Source organism: Phascolarctos cinereus, unplaced genomic scaffold (assembly GCF_003287225.1).
Source record: "Phascolarctos cinereus isolate Bilbo 61053 unplaced genomic scaffold, phaCin_HiC Scaffold_2;HRSCAF=192, whole genome shotgun sequence".
Taxonomy (NCBI): Eukaryota; Metazoa; Chordata; class Mammalia; order Diprotodontia; family Phascolarctidae; genus Phascolarctos; species Phascolarctos cinereus.
The window spans coordinates 356,547,169-356,570,076 of NW_027555625.1; the positions used below are offsets into that span (position 1 = coordinate 356,547,169).

The window sequence follows — 22,908 nt, forward strand, 5'->3', positions numbered from 1 at the left end:
TCTTCATGCAATTCTTCCTGCTTGTTTCAATAAGTGGTCTGATCCTACAGGAAAGATACATGCAAAGGCAACTGCGATCTTGTTACGGGGGAGAAGAAAAAAAAGTAACCACTACTGGCTTTAATAATATAAACTTAATATATTGCATTTTGGTGTACAATATCTTAAAAAAATATTCCCAAAGGTCATGTAATAGAATAACAATTGGATTGGAGGCCAGAGGTCCTGGATTAGAATCCTGATCCAGTCACGCATGATTTAGGTGATCCTGTGTAATTCCCTTAACATCTCTGGGCCCAGTTTCCTCACTGGTAAAATGAGAGGGCAGATCTAGATAACCTACACTGTTACTTCCAGCTCTAACTCTATAAAAGAATGTAAAATTAAAAATAAAAACAGAAACAGAAAGAATATATAGTAAGCACTCAAAAACTTCAAGTTTCTGAAACTGAAAATTAAAAATACATTATAGTTTTGAGCTGAATAGCATTTTTACTTCTAAGTAAAGCAAATTAGTATTATCAGTATATGACATAATTGAAAGTTTCCTATTGACATACCTGTAAGTCATATGCAGGCAAGGGATAGCTAAGCCTGAGCAGGAGTAAGACTTCAATAAAGGTTTTCAGTGAAGCAATTTCAACTTTATCTTTCTTCAAACAGCGTGAGGTTGTCCCTTAGCTAAAAAGCAAGTAAACTCCATATTAGTGTCTTATCGGGAAAGTCTTAAAAACCATACAAAATGAATTTTCATAAATGGAACCCTGTAATCCCATGATCCTTCATAATATCATAACACTTAGACCTAGAAATTGAAGAGATTTTAGAGATCAAATGATATAAGACCCTCATTTTAGAAATGAAGAAAAATGATACCTGAAGAAGGTAAGTAACCAGCTCAAAGGTTACACAGGAAGTAGGCAGTAGTCAGTATTCAAACTCAGGTCCTCTCGTGCTCAATCCAATCACTTTACTCCCACACTAAGGGAAGCAGTGAGGTACAGCGGAAAGAACGCTGGTTTGGAGACAGCAGTGAACCCAAGAGATTCAAATCTCAGATCTTCCACTGACTACCCTGTGTGACCTATACTTTAGTCCTACTAGAATTAGATGACTTTCCAAGTTTCTTTCAACTACAACTCTATGATATTATGATTCTATTCTGTGATAATGATCAAGAAAAGGGAATGAATCCTGGAGCAGGAAGGTGCCAAAGAGAATATCTAGTTCAACCTTCTCATTTTACAAGATGAGAAACCAACTTAATTTTAATATGAAATATTATCCTAAAAGTATTTGTTATCATATACAACTAATAGTCCCATTTGTGTATTAAGAGACAACCAGACTACATAACAAAATGCAAGGGATACAACTGGGGTATAAATGGCCCTTTTATATTATGCCTCATAATTTTAAAAAGACCCAGCTGCAACAACTGCTACAAAGTCATTTTATTGATTGGTAAAAGCAGGTATCCAGCTCTCTGAACACATTAGTTCAATTCAAAGCAAATCAACAAAGAAATTTCATTTCCTCAGTTTGCAGGGTCATAGTCCTACTGAAATTCGCCTGCTCACTTTGTAAGTACTCTCAGCTTCCCTCCTCAACTAATAATAAAGTTGGTAGTAAAGTACTTGGCAAGCATAATGAGTTCACCCTTATCACCACAAAAGAATAAACAGCATGTATCCAAGACAGGACAAGATGTGTGTGCATATTTAGGCAAGCTTCAAAAATCGTGCTCCTTTTTGTTTGAAAATGCAATCATTGGAGAATCAGAAATAATTAAACTCAATAACCTAGGGGTCAATACTCCCTCTCCCCCAAATAAATTACTTAGGAAAGACTCCCTATTTGATAAGAACTTTGAGAAAACTAGAAAGCAATCTGGAAAAAATTAGGTTAAAATCAATATCTTATACCATATTCTACAACAAATTTGAAATCGATACATGACCTTAATATGAAAATTCATACCATGAAAAATTAGCAGAGAAGCAAATCATATTTTTCACAGCTATGGGTAGGAAATGTTTTCTTAACCAAAGAAGGAGACAGATGAAATTACAAAAGATAAAATTGATAATATGGATTACATGAAATTGAAAGGCTTCTCCATGAACAAAATTAATGCAACTAGAACAACAAAAGAAGTCATACAATGGGGAAAAATTTTTTGTATCAAATTTCTCAGATAAGAGTTTATTATCCAAGATATACAGACAACTAACACAGACACACAAACCCTACACATATATAAAATAAAAAAATATAAACAGTTTTCAAAGGAAGAATTGTAATCCAGAAACAACCAGATGAAAAAAATGTTCTAAATCACTACTAAGAGAAATATAAATCAAAATAATCCTAGGATTTTATCTCACACCAGCAAATTGGCAAAGATGACAAAAGACAGGAACAGTAAATGCTGCACAGGCCGTGCAAAGATATAATGTATTGTTGGTAGGGTGGAAGTGGGGTGCAGTTCAGAGCAGGCCCGGCCCCAGAAAATTAGCAGCAGGCCTTAGAGGTGACTGAATCAGCTGCGGTGGTCCCTTCTGGAGATCTCAGCCCCAGACAGTAAAGGGGTCAGAGAAATGGCCAGAAGGAGATAAAAGACTCACTGCCCTACCGATACGCAGTTCTGGGTCACAGTCCCAGGATGAGGAGGGAGAAGAACACTAGCACACCTGAGTGTGCGGCCTCAGAGGTACAGGGATCCTGTCCACAGCTCCATGGTGGAGAAGAGTGGCTGGGGCTCCTAACACATCAGAGCACGGGCCAGGAAAGCACTGACCACACTTCTCCTTAAATCATACCATCTTGGAAGAACGAAAATTTACAGACCCCCAGAGAGCTCTGAACACAGCAGCACTAAAAACCTGAAGCTTAGGATAATCCCTCCTCCACCCCAGGAGCAGAGAACAACTATACTACAAAGTGAAAAGTAAATAAGAAGGCTGGAAAAGTAAGCAAACCTCAAAAAAAGAACCTGACCATGGGAAATTAGTATGGTGACGGGGAAGATCAAAACACAAACTCAAAAGAAGACGATGAGATCAAAGCAGCTACATGCAAAGCCTCAAAGAAAAATGTGAATTGGTTTTAGGCCCTGGAAGAGGTCAAAAAGGATATTAAAAATCACATAAGAGGAGCAGAGGAAAAATGGGGAAAAGCAACAAAAGTGACACGAAAGTCAACAGCTTGGTAAATGAGGCACAAAAAAAGTACTAGAAAAAAATAACACCTTAAAAACCAGAATAGGCCACAATCAGCATAACACAACATTTGGCAGCTTCTACATTAAAGGATCAGAAGGCCAAAGGCCAAAGGAGCTAGGCTGACCACCAAGAACCATCTACCCAGCAAAACTGAATATAATCCTTGTGGGGGGGAGGGAAGGGACACTGAATGAAATTGAGGACTTTCAAGCATTCCTGATGAAAAGACCAGAGATGAATAGAAAATCTGACTTTCAAATACAAGACTCAAGAGAATCATAAAAAGGTAAACAGGCAAGAGAAATCATAAAGGATTCAACAAGGTTAAACTGTTTACAACCTATATGGGATAATGATACTTGTAACTCCTAAGAACTTCTTCTTTATTGGGACAGTTAGAAGACATGTACACAGACAGAGGGCATGGGTGTGAGTGGACTATGATGGGATGATATCCAAAATACTAAAATTAAGGGTAGAAGGGGTAAGGCAGAGGTAGAATGGGGTAAATCTCACATAAAAGAGGCGTGAAAGAACTTTTATAGTTGCGGGGAAGATGGAGGGGTGGCAGGCAGCTTGAATCTTACTCTCCTCAGAACTGGTTCAAAGAGGAAATAATATTCATATTCAGTTGGGCATAGAAATCTATCTTGTTCTACAGGGAAGTAGGAAGGGAGGAGAACAAGGAGTGGGGCTGATAGAAGGGGAGGGCAGATTAGGGGGAGGTGGTGGTCAGAAGCAAAACACTTTTAAGGAGGTACAGGGGGAAAGAAGAGAAAGGGAAGGATAAACAGGAAAAAGTAGGGATAGAGGGAAATAAACAGTAATCATAACTGTGAATGTGAATGGAATGTGAATAAAATAGAAGCAGAGTGAATTAAAAATCAAAATCCCACAGTAAGTTGTTTATATGAAATCCATCTGATACAGAGAGACAGACCTGTAGAGTAAGGTAAAGGGGTAGAGGAGAATCTATTATGCTTCAGGTGAAGTTTTAAAAAAGCAGGAGTAGCAATAATGATCTCAGACAAAGCAAAAGCAAAAACAGATCTAATCAAAGACATAAGCAGGGAAACTGCATTTTGCTAAACAGACAATGAAAACAATTTAGAATTATGTAAAGTGACTAAAATGTCCATACCTTTGACCCAGAGATTCTATAACTAGGTATATGTCAAAAGGAGGTCATTGATAAAAAGAAAGTCCTCATATATATCAAAATATTTATAGCATCACTTTCGTGGTAGCAAAAAATGAAAACAAAGTAGTTCATCAGTTGGGGAATGGCTAAACAAATTGCAGTTCACGAATTAAACGGAATATAACTATGTTGCAAGAAATGACAAACATGGGGAATACAGAGAAGCATGGAAAGTTTGCATAAACTGAAGCAGAGTAAAGTAAGCAGAATCAAGAAAACAATACACACAATGATTACAACAATGGAGATAAAGAACAACAAAACAATAAAACTCAATTTGCAAAATTAGAAAAAACAACCATGATCCAAAAGAAGATGCATGAGAAAACACCTCCCCCTCTTTCTTTGGCAAAAGAATGGGTTCCACGGGTGTGGAACATTGCGTATATTGTCAGATTTTTTTCAATGCATTGATCAATTCTGTGTTTTTTCCCCCCTTTCTTCCTCTTAAAAACGTATTTGTTATATAGATAGGCCCTCTGGGAAGAGAAAGGGGGAGGGAAATAGTAAATTTAGGGGATGTCAAAACAAAAGACTATCAGTAAAAAATGCATTATAAAAATATTTATAAAAATAAAAACAAATTGTAGCCTTTCTATTACTATTGATCAGAGAACATGAACTGTTTTCCTTTGACAGTATTTTTTTCAATGGCATGTAAAGATAGTCTTCAACATTCATTTTTGTAAAATTTTGAGTTCCAGATTTTTCTCCTTCCCTTCCTACCCTCCCTCCTCCCCAAGACATCAAGCAATCTGATATTGGTTATACAGGTACAATCATGTTAAACATTTCCACATTAGTCATGTTGTGAAAGAAGAATGAGAACAAAAGGGAAAAACCACTAGAAAGAAAAAACAGAAAACAAAAAAAAGTGAAAATAGTATGCTTCAATCTAATCAGACTCCATAATTCTTTTTCTGGATGTGGTTAGCATTTTCCATCACAGGTTTTTAGAATTATCTTGGATCACTGTATTGCTGAGAAGAGCTAAGTCTATCATAGTAATCATCACACAATGTTGCTGTGTACAATATTCTCCTGGTTCTGTTCACTTCACTCAGCATCAGTTCATGTAAATCTTTCCAGGTTTTTTCTGCAATCTGCATGCTCATCATTTCTTACAGCACAACCATTACATTCATATACCACAACTTATTCAGTCATTCCCCAATTGATGGGCATCCCCTCAATTTTCAATTCTTTTGCTATCACAAAAAGAGCTGCTATAAATATTTTTGTACATGTGGGTCCTTTACCCTTTCTATGATCTCTCTGAGATACAGGAGAATATGAACTTTTACTATAAAACAGGAAGCTTGATTCATCAAATAAATATTATGAGCATGGAGAGTGTACTTTTTTGTCCTTAAAAATCTGTGCATTTGGGGCAGCTAGGTGGCGCAGTGGATACAGCACCAGCCCTGCAGTCAGGAGGACCTGAGTTCAAATCTAGTCTCAGACCAAACACTTAACACTTACTAACTGTGTGACCCTGGGCAAGTCACTTAACCCCAACTGCCTAAAAAAAATAAATCTGTGCATTTGTAGTCATTTTAAGAATTATCTGTCATGCCCTACCCTGTTACTATAAACTAAATTTCCCCTTGTTTATAATAACATATTCTACCTTGGATTCTAGGGTGCTATTTTCCTAATTTCCCTTCACAGAATTCAATTTGCAATAGTATTAGACTTACTGGAGAAACATTATATTTTAAATTACATCTCAAATGGAAAGTCCTAAAATTCACAAAACAAAATTAACTGTAGCATTTAAATGAAAATGTTAATAAATCATTCAAATTCTAGAAAATTATTGAAAAACATTACAGACATATCCACTGCAATCTGAACAAGTAAGCATAGCCTAAAGAGCACATGATCTGGAGTCAGAGAACTCCCAAACACCAATAAGTCCTTGAGAAAACTATTAAGGTGGTTGCTTCCACTCCCTTTCCTTTCACTTGATTCTAAATTGTCCGTAATAAGGCTTCCAATTTCCATCATTCAATTTGAACTGCTCTCTCCAAGGCACCAGTGATCTCTTAGCTGCCAAATCCAATGGTTTTTTCTCAACCCCTTGACCTCTCGGTAGCCTTTGAAACTGTTGATCACCATCTTCTCTTGGACATTCTCTTCTCTCCAGGTTATCATGACACTGTTCTCTCCTGGCTACTTGTCTGTTTTGTTCCTTCTCAGTCTCCCTTCCTAGATTTTCATCCAAGTCATGCCTACTAATTTTGGGTGTCCTCCTACATTCTATCCTGGGCACTCTTCTCATTATTAGCTCCCTTCTTGATCTCATCAACTTTCATGAATTCAATCATCATCTTTAGAAAGATGATTCCCAGGGCAGCTGGGTGGTGCAGTAGATAGAGGACTGGCCCTGGAGTCAGGAGGACCTGAGTTCAAGTCTGGCCTCAGACCAAGCACTTGACATATACTAGCTGTGTGACCCTGCATAAGTCACTTAACCCCAATTGCCAAAAAAATTAAAAATAAAATAAAAAAAGAAAGATGATTCCCAGATTGATCAATCAATAAACACTTAATAAGTGCCTACTTTGTGTCAGGCACTGAGCTAAGCACTGATGATACAAAAAGAGGCAAAAGACAGTCCCCGCCTTCAAAGAGCTTACAGTTTAAAGGAGGAGATAACCTGCAAACAAATACATACAAAGCAAGCTATATACAGCATAGACAGAATCTATCTATGCAGCTCTAGCCTCTCCTCTGAACTCCGGTTTCATATCATTAATTGCTCCTTAGATATCTTGAACTGGATATCCTGTGGGTATTTATTCTTTTCCCTCCCCCTCACTCCAAAACTTACCATATTCCCAGCTTTACTATTATTGCACAGGGCACCATCATCCTCTCAGTCACCCATGTTTGTAATCTAGGTATCATCTTCTAATACTCACTTGCAACTCAGGCCACATGTTCAATTCATTGCCAAATCTCACCATTTCCACCTTCTACAATCTCTCATATACATCCCTTCTCTCCACTCACACTGTCACCACCCTGGTTCAGACTCTCTTCACTTCACTCCTGAACAACAGACCTTCAGTTGATCTCCCTGTCTCCAAAGTCCTCCCCACTGCAGTTTATCTTCCACTTAGCTGCCAAAGTGACTAAAGCACAGGTCTGATCCTATCATTCTTCCTTCCCCTCCTTAATAAACTCTAGGATCAATATAAAATCCTCTGCTTGCTTTCAAAGCCCTTCACAAGCTGGTCCCCTCCTACCTATCCAGTCTTCTCGCACATTTTATGATTTATGATTGTGACACTGGTCTTTTTGCTATTCACTGGCCTGTTTGCTGCTTCCCCAATACTATGTGTCTCCCAAATTCAAGGTTTTTCACGGGCCATTCTCTGTGCCTAAAATGCTCTTAGCCCTCCTGGCTTCCCTGGCTTCTTTTAATACTCTGCTCAAATCCAGCAAATTCTTTGAGAGGCCTTTCAGAGTCTTCTCTACGGAATAACCTCCTATTTTGCAGTTTTATATGAATATATATATATATATAAATACTGTGTGTATACATAGCTGTTTGCATATTGTCTCCCCAATTAGAATGTGAGCTCCTTAGAGTGGACACTTTTTTTTCCCATTGTATCCATCTTAGAATATGCGCCAAGCACACAGTAAATAACTTAAATGCTTATTAATTGATTGATTGAAATGTAAATTAAAATAGCAGAAGTTTCACCTTAAACACAATCAAATGCCAAAAATAAAAGATGGAAACAGTCAATGTTAGGGGGGCCATTATTAGAGCTATGAATTGGTGCAAACTTTCTGGGAAAAAAATTTAGAATTACGTGAGAAATGTTACTGTGAAAAGCCGTTTATGCTACTCAGGCCAATGAACCCAGTACTGGGTTTGTACTTGAAGGAGATTAATGATAGAAGGAAAAGTTCCATACATAACAAAATATTCATAGTGGCATATTCTCAAATGGCAAAAATCTGTAACCACATTATATACCCAATGTTTGTCTAATGGCTATGCCATAAGAAATAATTAACATAAATTCAGAGAAACATAAGATTTATATGAACTGATAAAGATCAAGAAAGCAGAACCAAGACTACATACACAGTGATTAACATACATGAAGACAATACTAAAAGAAAACATGATCTAGGCCAAATATAAATAGTGAGTTTTGGTTCTAGATGATTGAAGTTAAAATATACCTCCCTCCTTTCTGTTAACAAATGGTAAACACTAAAAGTAGAACGTGCTGTCATTTGAAATCAATACAGTAAATGGTTTTGTCGAACTCTTAAAGTCTCAATTTAGCAGAAAGGGGTATATGACTAATGTGTTGCAACAAAGTATATCAATAAGGATTTTTTAAAAAGAATAAAATAAATGATAGAACTGAGCTAGCTGACCTCTAATGGTCCTTCTAGGTCTGAAATATGATGGTTTTCAGTCAAAAGGACAATGTTTCCTCTTCTTTCCCAATTATACACTACTAGCTAATAATTTGGCTATTTTAAAAATAAATTATGCTGTACAATATGAATTGCTACTGAAATATTAGAAATGCTTCCAGAATTTTAAAGCCAGAAGAGACTTTATAGGTCATTTACTTCAACTCTTTTATTTTAGAGAAGAGGAAACTGAGGCCACCAAGAGATTAAGTGCCTATAGTTACACAAATCAACGAATCATTTGGTAATAACTTCTCTCCTTTTTTTTTTGTTTCTCCCTATTATTTCAAAAACATTTTCTTTTACTTTAGCAATGGGAAAATTAAAGACCTAAGGGCAACTGCATATATTTCAAACTATTATCAAAGAAAGTAATTAAATAAGAACAAGTACATATGCCTCCAAATTGCCTAAAAGCAACCATTTTTTCCATGTGATTTTTAAAAATTCACTTAATTTCCTGAATTTCTAACTCCTTAATATTTGTAGTCCATTAAGATTAATTTGTACATTTATGAAAAAGATCTCTCACTTCTCCAGTTCTTCAAAGCACTTTCTTGGTCCTCCTTCGTTGTTGGAGAACCTGTCTTTCCTTTCATTATTAGATAGTAAGTACGGTCTTGGAAAGCAAGTTTTTAGTTACAAATGGAGAGAGAGATTGATAGATCGATGTACGTAAAAACATATATATACTATATATGTACATACATATATAGAGAGTATGTATGTGTGAATGTGTATTTCTGTATGTATGTATGTATGTATGTATTTCCAGGGCTCTGCACACACGATGTACTTAACAAATACATGGTGAATTAGACTGAATAAAATTTTGAAAGTGTGATCTCCAAAAGAATTTAAAAACAGAAGAAACAAACCACTATGCTGAAACAGTTTTGAAACTAGGATTGAGTGATGAGATTTGTTTTGACTTTTTAATAGGTTTTCTTATAGCCTCAATGGCCTGATATATATTAATTTTTAAAATTGTAATCAACCATCCATCACTATTACATATATTTCACACCTAAAACAAGTGATGGGGGAAGGAGAGAAAAATCCTTGTTTTGTTTTCCATTTATGGTCATGTGGATAATTGTCATGGTATCCCTCATTGTATCCTTTAAGTCTCTTCAAATTTAACAACTAGAGTGCTGAATAATCCCCCTGGCATAAATTTAATTATTTTACATATAAAATTTGCTCCTCCCACGACTAAGATTACCAGGTCCAGCAATATTTTCACAAATAGAGCTAAATAACTCACAGGGTTATTGAGATGCTAAAAAGAAATAATGTATGTAAAATATTTTGTGAAGATGAAAGCACTATAAATATCAGTGATTATTATCATTATAATCTCTCCTGTACTACTGTGATTGGACTTCTCTATTTCCAGTCTTTCCCTTCTCCAATCAATCCTCCACACAGCTGCCAAAGATCTCTGACCACGTTAACCTCCTAAGCAAAAATCTTCCACACTACTTCTTGCCTTAGTAGAATCACCTTGAAATTCCTGTTAAAGAGGTCTTTCGAATAAGCCCTTTGATTTGGCATGATGGTTTCACTTGAATTGGTTATGAATCATTTAGATTTGCTCAGTAAATTTAAAATGAGAGGCAACATCAAACCCAGTAAGGTACCCAAATTCCAATCAATATTTTAAATGTAAAACATTCTGCTGACAACACATTTTGAAGAAACTGATGATTTAATAAAAAGTCTGTAACAGATAATTTTTTAAATAAATTTACCAAAGCGTAGGATAAGGTGGCTAAGAATGTTTTCTCACTGTGTTTGGATGGTAATACTCAATGATATAGGAAGAAGTTAAAATAACCTGGAAAGCTTTTCATGGCAAAGCATTAAAGTGATCCCCCCATCATAAGAAAATAAGACTTAGACATGCATGTACTATGTGAAGTACCAGCAAAATGCTTCCTCTAGATGGAGCCCACAACTGGGAAGTAACTTTGGGACTAAGTGGCTTAGTATGTAGAAAAGAGTGCTAGAGCTGGGGTCAGAAGACCTAGACTGTGGGCAAGTCCCTTCTCTCCTTGAGCTTCCGCTTCTTTGTTGGCAAAATGGGGATGAATATTCACACTGCCAAGTCTTGTTAATTCTACCTCCATAACATCTCTCACATCCATCTTCTCTCCACTCACATGGCAGTATAAAGTAACAGATATGGAGTTAAAAAGATCCAGGTTCAAATTCCACTTCTGATATTTACAAACGACCAAGAGCAAATCACTTGACCTCTCTATAACTTAATTTTTTCAACGGCAAAATGGGGACACCTCTAGTGCCCACCTCACAGAAGTGTTGTGAGGCTCAAACAAGATAATATATGTAAATTGCTTTGCAACTTTAAAGCACTATGTAAAATGTCAGTTATTCATATTGCCATTGAGTCTTCTGAACTACTATAACAATTCTCCACACAGCTGCTAAAATAATCTTGCTAATAATCTGACCTTTCACTCTCCTGATCAAAAGTTTTCAATGGCTCCCTACTGTTCCTAGAAAAATGAATTCTCAGCATAGCATTTAAAACTTACCATGATCTAGGACCATTCTAGCTTTCCATATGTTTCACATTACTACCCATCATATTCTGTACTCCATGGCTAGAACACATTAACTTCTTACCTCCTCTTGGAATTCTTATCTTTATGACTAGGCCTAAATGTCACAATTCCATAAGGTAAGTCTTTCCTGATCAATCAATCAATAGCACATAATGAACACTTATCATGAGCCAGGCACTGTGCTAAACATGGAGGATACACAGAAAGACAAAAACAATGTTCCTTTCCTCAAGGAGTTCATATTCTAATGGTGGCTGGGGGAGTGATGAGAAGGAAAGGTATACAGAAGATGTTGTAAAGGTACAAACAATAAGATTTGACAATAGATTAGATACATGGAGTGACAGCAAGTGAGGAATCACATATGGACATATGACTCTGAGGTTGTAAACCTGGGGACCCTCCATAATAATGGGAAAGTGGGGGAGAAGAAGGTTGGGGGAGAAAGACAGTGAGTTTTCCTTTGAACATGTTCAGTTTGTGATGACTATGAGATATCCAAAAGGCAAAAGGTATATTGGAGCCAGGTGATGTGGGAGTGTAATTCAGAAATTGAGAATAGGGTTGGATGGTTAAACTTGGAAATCGTCTTCATAAAGACAAAAATTGAACTGATGGGAGTTGGTGAGATCTCCAAGGCAGCAATATAGAGAGAGGGAGAAGAAAAGAGAGCCCAGGACAGAGGCTGAAGGGATACCCACAATCAGTGGCCATGACATGGATGAAGATGCAACAAGAGAGACAGACAAGAAACGGTTAAAACAGGGGAGAGGAGAACCAGGAGAGAACAATACAACGAAAATTCAGAGAAGAGAGTGTGTCCAGGGGAATGTGGTGATTAACAGTGTCAAAGTTTCAAGAGAGAACAAAAAAGAGTGAAGATTAATTAGGGAAAAGCCATTAGACTTGGCAATTAAAAGATCATTAGTAACTTTGGAGAAGGCAGTTTTAGTTGAATAAGATTAAAAGAGATTACAGAGGGTTTTGAAGTAAGTGAAAGAAAAGAATCCACTGAAGGTGGATGGCCTTCCCAAGGAGTTTAGCTGAAGAGATATTGTCTGATAGTGGAGATGGTCAGATCAAGAGTTGTTTTTGTTGTTATTACGGGGAAGACATGGGTATGTTTGTAGGTCACTGGGAGGAAGCCAATAGACAGGGAGAGACTGAAGACTAGAGAGAGGGTGAGGATGATAGAGGCTTGATAAACTTCTGGAGAAGATGGGAGGGAGTGAGATAAAGACAGACTTGCATTGGCAAGCGGCAGGGCCATCTGTTCAGCAGAGATAGGACCAAAGGAAGAGATTGTAGGGGAAGATGATTCAGTGAAATGAAGTGACCAGGAAGGAAGATGTCAGCGTTCTCTCCCTCTTTAAATTACCTTATAGCTATTTATCTCTGGTCATGTTGTATTCTTTCAGTGGACTATAAACTCAAGCAGGGCCTGGCTTGGGGTTTCTTCTTTGTACAGGATAGCATAAGCACTTAACAGATGTTTGAGGAATTCCCTGCTTCTCACAGTTACTGTGAAAAAGATATTTTATAAAGCATTATGTAATAAGTTTTTATTGTTACAAACACTACATGGCTTTCTCTGAAGGACCAGCTGAAGCCACGATCTACACAAGTGTTCAGTGACATCCACCAAGAGCAACCTGCCAACAGTCTCATTTTGCCAAGTCTTTCTATCTAATTCATTCTAATGATTTAAATCTACTACATTCTTTTAACTGGGAGAATAAGTTTTATACTTTCTTTGACATTCAAAAGGCAACTACTTCTACTTGGTCACATATGAAAAAGGAAGCCAGTGTCACATAATATAAAGAGTACCAGACTTGGAACCAAAAAACGTAAATTTGAGCCCCAATTTCAGCAACCTGACTCCCAGAAAAGTGGGAAGGCATGGACCCAGCAAAGAGATTTTGAGGCAAATGGAGAAAAAAAATGACCAAGGAGAGGCAAAAGTCAATAAACTGAACAATGAGGGACATAGGAAGATTTCTACCTTGCCCCAATATAATTTTTGCAGCAATACCCTGCAGGAATTGGTATCTTTCTAAAAGTGAGGCACAATGGAAAACAGAGGGCAAGCTCTATAAGGCAATAACAGAAACTGTTTAGAATGCAGAACTCAAAATAGGTGCCTCAAAAGTTTTGATTCTAAGAGGAATACAGAGAATAAAGAAGGACTAAGTTAGTTTAAAGGTCATGAATCAAAGAACTGAAGTCTAGATAGAAAGAAAGGGAAAATAATGAAGAGAGTGAAAGAAATCCTTTCTAGAAAAAAATGAAATTGAAGGGGAAGATAAAAAGGGGAATTGCACTTGACTCTTCAATTAAGTGGGGATGGGGGGGGACAGGAATTAAAACAGATAAAAGCAAGAAAGAAAAAGGAACTATAAGCAAAACTCTCAAACCAGGAAAAGGGCTAACAAATTGACAAGATGAAGCAGGTAAGAGTCTTGAGGGCAAAGCAAAGAAAACAGCTGGGAATAAGGTTATTTTTGAAAAGATTAAGCTAAAATAACTGAAGAGACATAGCATTGTGTTTACAGTGGGAGAGGGGAAAAATCTTAACTTGGAAAACAACAATAATATTAGAGACAAAAGGGGGAAAATATAAACCTAACTCTCATAATTTTAAATGTGAATGGATTAAAAAATCCAATAAGACAAAACAGAGTAACATATTAGATAAGAAAACAAAAGCTCATGATCTGTGACTTACAAGAAACATTTAAAAAACAAAAACATATACAGAATAAAAATGAAGGGCTGAAAAAATACTATGCAGAAATTGCATTCATGCTATCAGACAAAGCAAAAACAAACGTTTCAAAACATAATACTGAAAGGAACTACATGATACTGAAAGGAACCACAGGTAAACAACCAATATCAATACTTAATATATATGCCTTATCTATGTATATTTGCATACATGTATATTTGGATATCTTAGCATTAAATTCATAATGGAAACATTAACCGAGCTTTCTGTTGTTATTGTGTCTAATCACACCAAACTCTCCATGGCCCCACTTTGGGGCTTTCTTGGCAAAGATACTGGAGTGGTTTGTTATTTCCATCTCCAGCTAATTTTACAGATGAGGAATTGGGGCAAACAGGGTTAAGTGACTTGCACAGGAACATACAGCTAGTAAGTGTCTGAGACTGGATCTGAACATGAAGATGAGTCTTTCTGATTCCAAGCCCAGTGCTCTATTCACTCTACCATCTAGCTGCCCTTAACTAAGCTATAAGAATACATAAAGAGTAACACAATAGTAACAAGAGATGTCAATGTCTCCCTCAGTTGTCGGTAAGTCTCAGAGAAACATAAACAAAAGTAAAAACATAGAACAGAACAAACTGCTGGAGACACTGAAGCTAAAAAAGGGTAAACTTTTACAAAAACTGACTGTATTAGGGCATAGAGATATTGCAAATAAATATGAAAAGGCAAAAACAGAAAATATACTCTTCACATACAATACAATAAAAATAGTCATCAATTAGGGATCACAAACAAAATACAAAGACCCAAATGGAAACTTAACACTGAAATCCTAAATAACGAATGGGTCAAAGAACAAATCATAGAAACAATTGTTACATGAAAGAAAATGATTATGACAATACATACCAAAATTTCTGAAATGTAGCTAAAGCAGTCCTATGCAGGGAAAATCTTAACCCCACAAACATAATAAAGAGGATTTGTGAACTAAATATGTATTTTTTAAAAATTAGAAAGTCAACCCATATACAAACCTAAAATATGCACAAAAGAAAAGGTACTAAAAATCGGAGAAGAGATCAATTAAAAAAAAACCTGTAGGAATAACAAATAAAACTAAAAGCTGGTTCTTTGAAAGACTAATAAAATTAATAAACTTTCATCTAATCTTATTAAAAAGAAGAGGGCAGAAAATGAAATCTATAAAATAGTAAGTGAGCAAGGCAAAATCACAAAACCAAAAGAAATATAAAGAAAAAACAGCACTGTTAGATACAGTTATATGCTAAAAAAAAACTGAGAACACAAAAGAAGTAGAGGAACACTTTCAAAAACATAAAATACTTGAACTGACGGAAGACCTAATAGAGATCTTAAATATCTAAATCTCAAAAAAGAAAACAGAACTAGCCATAAAGGAACTATCAAAGAAAAAAAAAAGACAAAAAACTACTGGTCCTGATGCATACACAGAATTCTATCAAACATTTAAAGAACAATTAGTACTCATAATACATAAATTATTCTCATAAATTGAGAAAGAAAGCAACCTATAAGAATCTTTTTAAGACAAATATAATAGCCTAAGACAGGGAAAAAATAAGATGAAGAACTATAGACCAGTATAATTAGTGAATATCAATTAAAAAATCTTAAACAAAATCTTGTCAAACAGACTACTGCAATTTACTTACGAAATCATTCATTATAACCAAGTTGGATTATATCCTGGGGATGCAAGAAGGTTCAACACTAGGAAAATAATAACATAATGAATCATATTAAAAACCAAAACATCTCAAACCACATGATTATCTCAAAAAATGAAGAAAGTCTTTGACAAAGTACAACACTAATTTATGCTAAAAAACCCAAACCCAAACCCTGTAAAGTATAGACAAAGAGGAACCATTTTTAATGTTATCAAAAGCGTCTATTTAAAAAATCAAAAGCTACCATCACATGTAATACACTACTAGATATAATACACTACTAGAACTTTTTCTAATAAACAAGTATGTCTGTTCTTCTCACTAGTATTGTAAATAGTTCTGGAAATGCTAGCAACAGCAATAAGGCAAGAGTTAGGGCAAGAGTTAGAAATTAAAGTCATGAAGACAGGTAAAGAAGAGATAAAAACTCTCTCATCTGCTGATATGATGATGTGCTTGGAAAATTTCAGGGAATCACAAAGATACTAATTGAGACAATTAATAATTTCACCAATGTCTGGAGAGCAATTTGGAACTATGCCCAAAGGACTACAAAACTGTGCATACTCTTTGATCCAGCAATACCACTTCTGGGTCTGTATCTCAAAGAGCTCATAAAAATGAGAAAAGGGTCCGCATGTACAAAAATATTCATAGCAGCTCTTTTGTGGTGGCAAAGGATTAGAAATTGAGAGGATGCCCATCAATTGGGGAATGGCTGAACAAGTTGTGGTATATGAATGTAATGGAATACTACTATGCTAGAAGAACTGATGATCAGGCAGACTTTAGAAAAACCTGTAAAGACCTGCATGAACTGATGCTGAGCGGAGTGAGCAGAACCAGGCAAAATCAGTAGAACAGTAACAACAACATTGTGCAATGACCAACTTGGATAGACTTAGCTCTTCTCAGCAAAGCAATGATCTAAGACAATTCCAAAAAACTCATGATGGAAAATGCTGTCCACAACCAGAGAAAGAACTATGGAGTCTGAATGCAGACTGAAGCATACTATTTTTCCTTTTTTTTTGTTGTTTTTTCTTTCTTGTGGCTTTTCCCTTTGGTTCTAATTCTTCTTTACAATATGACTAATGTGGAAATATGTTTAATATGATTGTACATATGGCCCATATCAGATTGCATGCTCTCTTAGGGAGGAGAAGAAGGTGGAAAATTTTAAAACTCAAAATCTTATAAAAGTAAATGTTGAAAACTAAAAATAAATAAATAGATATTTATTAAAATGACTACATCAATTTTGAAAGCTACAAAATAAACCCTCAAAAGTCAACAGCATTTCTACATAATAATAACAAAATCCAAGAGATAATAATAGAAATGGAAATCCCCTTCCAAATAACCACCAAATGACATCTGGATGTCAATCTACCAAAGCACACAAAAGGCTTAACAAGATTCAACTACAAAGTGCTCCTTAAAGAAATAAAGAATAGGGGGCAGCTAGGTGGCACAGTGGATAGAGCACCAGCCCTGAAGTCAGGAGGACCTGAGTTCAAATCCGGCTTCAGACCAAACACTTGACATTTCCTAACTGTGTGACCCTGGGCAAATCACTTAACCCCAATTGCCTAAAAGCAAAAAAAAAAAAAAAAAGAATAAAGAATAGCTTAAATAGCTGAAGAAACATTAAGTGATCATGGATGGGTCATACCAATGTAATAAAAATAACAATACAACCAAAATTTAATTTATACTTTCAATAGGAAATAGTACTTCCACCTCAAACTAAATTATAAAGCACCAGTCAAAAAAAACCTATCTGGTATTGGTTAAAAAATAGAGAGATGTATCCATTGAACAGGCTAAACAAGGGAGAATCAGAAACAATGGAACTCAATAAGTGTTCCATCAAGCAAAAAACACAAGTTGATTAGAAAAAAACTTAGTTGGTAAAAAATAAATAAAAGAAATGAATGCACACACACACACACACACACACACACACATACAAATGCATACCTGCTGGGAAAACCACTCTGGCAGAAATTAAACTTAGGCTAACACCTTACACTATATTCCATAACACATTCTAAATGGATACAACACCTTAATACTAAAAATCGTATAACAAAAATGAATTAAAAGAGAAACATATTATATATCTCTCACAGCTATGAGCAGTTCTTAATCAAACAAGGAATAGAAGCAATTACAACAGATACATAAAACTGAAAAACTGCACTAAGTTAATACAGGAAGTGTTCAAATGGGGGAAAAACAACTTTGTATTAGATCTAATTATTTCCTACCTAGCAGCTCTCCTGGACTTCATGATCTCCAAAAGCTCATCATTCTGCAAGATGAAATCCACTCTGAAATGTGTGCCTCTTCAGCACCCTTTGCCTAAGGGTGCTTCCCTCCCTCTCTGCGGAATGAGTGGGAGGTGCACAGAAAAGGATTCCTCCCAAGTCCCCCATCACTTAAGGAGGGCAAGCAGGGCATTCACCTCATGATTCGCTACCCAGATGCTCTCCTTAAAATCACCATCTTGCCCTACAAGATGAAATCCACTCTGTTAAACAAGCTCACATTTTCTCAGATCATTTTGCAGCCTGGCTGCATACTCCCACACTGGGTACTGCACTGCCTCACCTTTTTCAGCTTCTTTTTATGTGCTGACTTTCCCCATTAGATTGTGAGATCCTTGAAGGCCGTAACTGTCTTATGTTTTTCTTTATATTCTCAGCACTTAGCACAGTACCTGGCATACAATAGGCACTGAATAAATGTTTACTGACTTTGACTTTGCTAAGAGTTTGGTGTCCAAGATATACAATTAACAAATAAATATAGTACTAATATTCCCAGTAGATAAGTGATCAAAGGATAGGAATAGTTTTCAAAAGAAGAACTGCAAAGTATTCATAACCACAAGAAAGAATGCTCTAAATTACAAAGAGAAATGCAAATAAAAACAAAACAAAAATCCCTGAGGTTTCAGCTCACATCCTGCAAAGTAGCAAAGATCCTAAAAAATGGCAATAGTCAATGTCGGAGAGGTTACAGGAAGACAGGCACACTGATGCATTATGTGTGGAGCTGTGAACTGGTATAAACACTGCAGAAAGTAATTTGGATTATGTAAACAAAGTGACCAAAATGCCCATATCCTTTTGACCCAGAGATTCCATTACCTCCTTCAAGGAAGCCATTGATGAGAAGAAAGCCTCTACATAAATCAAAACATTTAGGGCAGCACTTTTCATAATAGTAAAGAATTAGAAATAAAATACATACCAACAGACTGGCCAATGGTTAAACCAACTGTGGCACACGAATATAATGGAGTAGTACTATGCTGTAAGAAATTATGAATGTGATGAATACAGAGAAGCACAGAAAGAACTATCTGAACTGATGCAGACTGAAATAACTCAAGAAAATTGTATACCTAATGATTACAACAATGTAAATGGAAAAAACAACCCTCACACACACACATACACACACACACACACACAATCAATCAATCAATCAATAGTGAACAAAGCAAAATTTTCAAGAGCAAGAATAAACTGAAAGAAGAGATATAAGAGGATGCTCCCAAGCCACCACTTTGTGGATATTGGAGGCCCACAGGTGCTGAATATTGCATGTATTTTCAGATTTTTTCAGTGTATTCATCGGTTGTAATGATGTTTTCAGCTTCTTTTTCTTTTTTCTTTTTTTTTTGTCTTTAAAAAATGTTATTTGTTATATGGGGTGACAGTCTGGAAGTAGAAAAAGAAGGGATACTACAAGAAACTATAATAATAGAAAAACCAAAGACATCAATAAAAATTTATTTAAAAAAGCGACCCAGAGTATTCCAACTCCCTTTCAAAAATCACAGTGTTAGGCTGTATTAGTAAAGAAATAGCTAATACTGGACAGGATGGTCAGGGATACAGTGTCAGCTGAGAAAGCTAGACCCTAGTGAGATCAAATAGATGGAAGGAGTATAAAAGAAAGAGGTCCAGAATGAAGGGAAATGTGTTCACAATGGAATTGGAATTCCACTGGACATAGAAGAAGCAGTATGAGTGTGGGACAGGATACAAGTGGGACAGAATAGAAGAAATGTGGATGAACGAACAAGAGGTGGGGATTAGAGATGATTTGCTACTGGGTGGTCTGTAATTAAGTAATACAGGAATAGGCAGAAAAACAACTGGTGGAACTTTGCCAGCCACAGGAGCAGAAGATGGTGGAAGATGAATGTAACATTCACTTTCCCTATGACAGTCTGTTAACGGAAGGGATATGTCCCATTGTTACATATACCCAGGCCACCTGGCCTCCACAAATTGTGGATTGGGCAGGGGAGAATTGTTTCTAAACATGGATCATTTTCCTGTAAAGGAAGAAGGTTTATTAATCATTTTCCATCAGCTGCTCTGCTTGGCTTCAGCTCCATGGAACAACATGCCCTCCCCCCCCCACCCCCCATAGATCATTGAAAATCTCTTCACCTGAAGAATGACTCAAGTTTTGATGCTCTACACTTCTTTCTCAACTCATCCTGAGTTGCCTCTGCCTTCTAAATGGAGCCTTCCTTTATAGGGGGTGCACAACCTTCTGGTTAACTCCATTTTCCATCAGCTGCTCTGCTTGGCTTCAACTCCATGAACAATATAATGCTACGCCCCTTGTCACCCCCTCCTGCCATGCCTCCTGTACTCTCCCCCACTACAGACTATCCCCCCCCCCCGTTTCAGCTTCCTTTTGTGTGTTTTCTTCCCCCATTAGATTATAAAGCTTTGACAGCAGGAACTGTCTCTATCTTATTTATGTTCCCACTGCTTAACACAATGTCTGGCATATAGCTTAATAAATGCTAATGGAATTGAAGTTTCACTGCATTTTTAAAATAATGGGGGGGTTGTTTAAGAAAAATTCCACAAGGTCACGTGCAAAGTAAAAAAAATTCTTCTATAATGCAGTTCAGTCTTAATTTATCTGTTTTACTGGGTTCAGATTTGTGAAATATTTCTGTATATCTACATGAGTGTGGCGAATGGGTCCACCATCTAAGCTGAGAATCTTGCCTCATATTTTACTGAAAAAAAATTGAGACCATGAATGGAGAGCTCTCTCTTATCCCGAGTTCCTCATCTCATATCACTCAGTTTGCTTTCTGCCACTATCTCCTCCACCCCATTTCATAAGAAGTAGCCCTTCTCTTTGCCAAGTAACCCTATTCTATCTGTTTTCTCCAGAAGACTACCCTATCACCTCTACTCTTTCACTCATCTTCAATTGTTCCCTGTCTATTGGATGCTTCCCTATTGCCCGTAGAAATGCCCATGTCTCTCCCATTCTAAAAACATCCACACTTGATCCACCCATCCCTGCTAGCTATCATCCCTTATCTCTCTTCCCTTTGGTGGCTAAACTCCTGGAGAAGGGCATAAGTGTCTCCATTTCCTTTCCTCTCACTCTCTTCTTAACTCTTTGCAGTCTATCTTCTGACCTTATTTAACCGAAATTGTTTCCTCCAAAGTTATTAACGATTTTTAATCACCAAATTTAATGACCTTTTCTCCATCCTCATTTTTCTTGACCTCTCAACAGCCTCTATTGTTGATCACTAGTTTCTCCTTGATACTTCCTTCTCCCTAGGTTTTCGTGACACTGTCCTGGTTCTCCTCCTACCTGCTTGACAGCTCTTTGTCTGCCTCCCTTGCTGGATTTTAATCTATATCATGCTAGCTCATAGTATCCCCCAAGCCCTGGCCCTCTTTCCTTCTCTCTCTATCCTATTTAACTTAGGGATCTCATCATCTCCCATGATTTCAGTCAACAACTCTAAGCTAATAATTCTCAGATCTACTTGTCCAGCTCTACCCTTTCTGCTGACCTCCAGTCTCACATCTCCAACTGCCTATTAGATATATTGAATTGGATGTCCTAAATTGACTGGATGTCCAATCAAAACTGAACTGGTGCAGTAGATAGAGCACTGTGCCTGGAGTCAGGAAGACTTGGGTTCAAATCTGGCATCAGATACTTACTAGCCATGTGACCCTGGGCAAGTTACTTAACCTCTATTTGCCTCAGTCTCCTATTATTATCCTCATGTAAAATGGAGATAATAATAACTGTACATACCTTAAAGGGTTGGTGTAAGGTTCAAATGAGATATCTGTAAAATGCCTAGCACAGTGTTTGGTACATAGAAGGCACTATATATATGCTTATTCTTTTCTTCTGGGCAGCTAGGTGGTACAGTGGATACAGCACCAGCCCTGGAGTCAGGAAGACCTGAGTTCAAATGTGATGTGACCCTGGGCAACTCATTAACGCTGTTTGCCTCAGTTTCTTCATCTATAAAATGACCTGGAGAAGGAAATGGCAAACCACTTCAGTATCTTTGCCAAGAAAACCCCAAATGGGGTCACGAAGAGTCAGACATGATTGAAACAACTCAATAACAAAATTCTTTTCCCTTTCCCTTCCCTCCCAATTCTCCCCTCTTCCTAACTTCCCTATTACTGCAGAAGGCACCATTATCCTCTAGGTAGCTCAGGCTCACAACCTCGCTGTCATCCTCATCTCCTCATTCTCTCACATTCCCCATATCCAATCCATTGTCAAGTCCTGTTGATTCTACCTTCATAACATTTCTGGTACGTGCCCCCTTCTTTCCTCTAGCCCTGCCACAACCCAGTCAAGGCCTTTATTACCTAACATTTGGACTGTTGCAGTAGCCTGCTTATTAATTTCCCTGCCTCAAGTCTCTCCCCACTCCAATCCATTCTCCATTCAACTATCAAATTTATCTTCCCAAAATGCAGATCTGAACACACCATTCCTTCCCCATTCAATAAACTCCCCTTGGCTCCTTATTATCTGCAGGAACAAATATAAAATCTTCTGTTCGATTTTTAAAGGCTTCATAACCTAGCCCCTACCTGCCTTTCTAGTCTTCTCATGCCCCTCCATGTACTACTCTGTGATCCAGTGACACTGGCCTCCGTACTCT

General features: G+C 36.9%; 1 protein-coding gene across 6 annotated transcripts in view; it reads right to left on the minus strand.

Moving 5' to 3' along the window:
* TRAF3 (TNF receptor associated factor 3) overlaps positions 1-22,908 on the minus strand; it is a 164,374-nt gene that overhangs the window by 82,731 nt on the left and 58,735 nt on the right. For all 6 annotated transcript variants that reach the window (XM_020971160.2, XM_020971159.2, XM_020971158.2 and 3 more), the window contains one exon: positions 561-681. The gene's annotated coding sequence lies outside the window, so the exon portion shown is untranslated. The remainder of the gene's footprint in view (positions 1-560; positions 682-22,908) is intronic.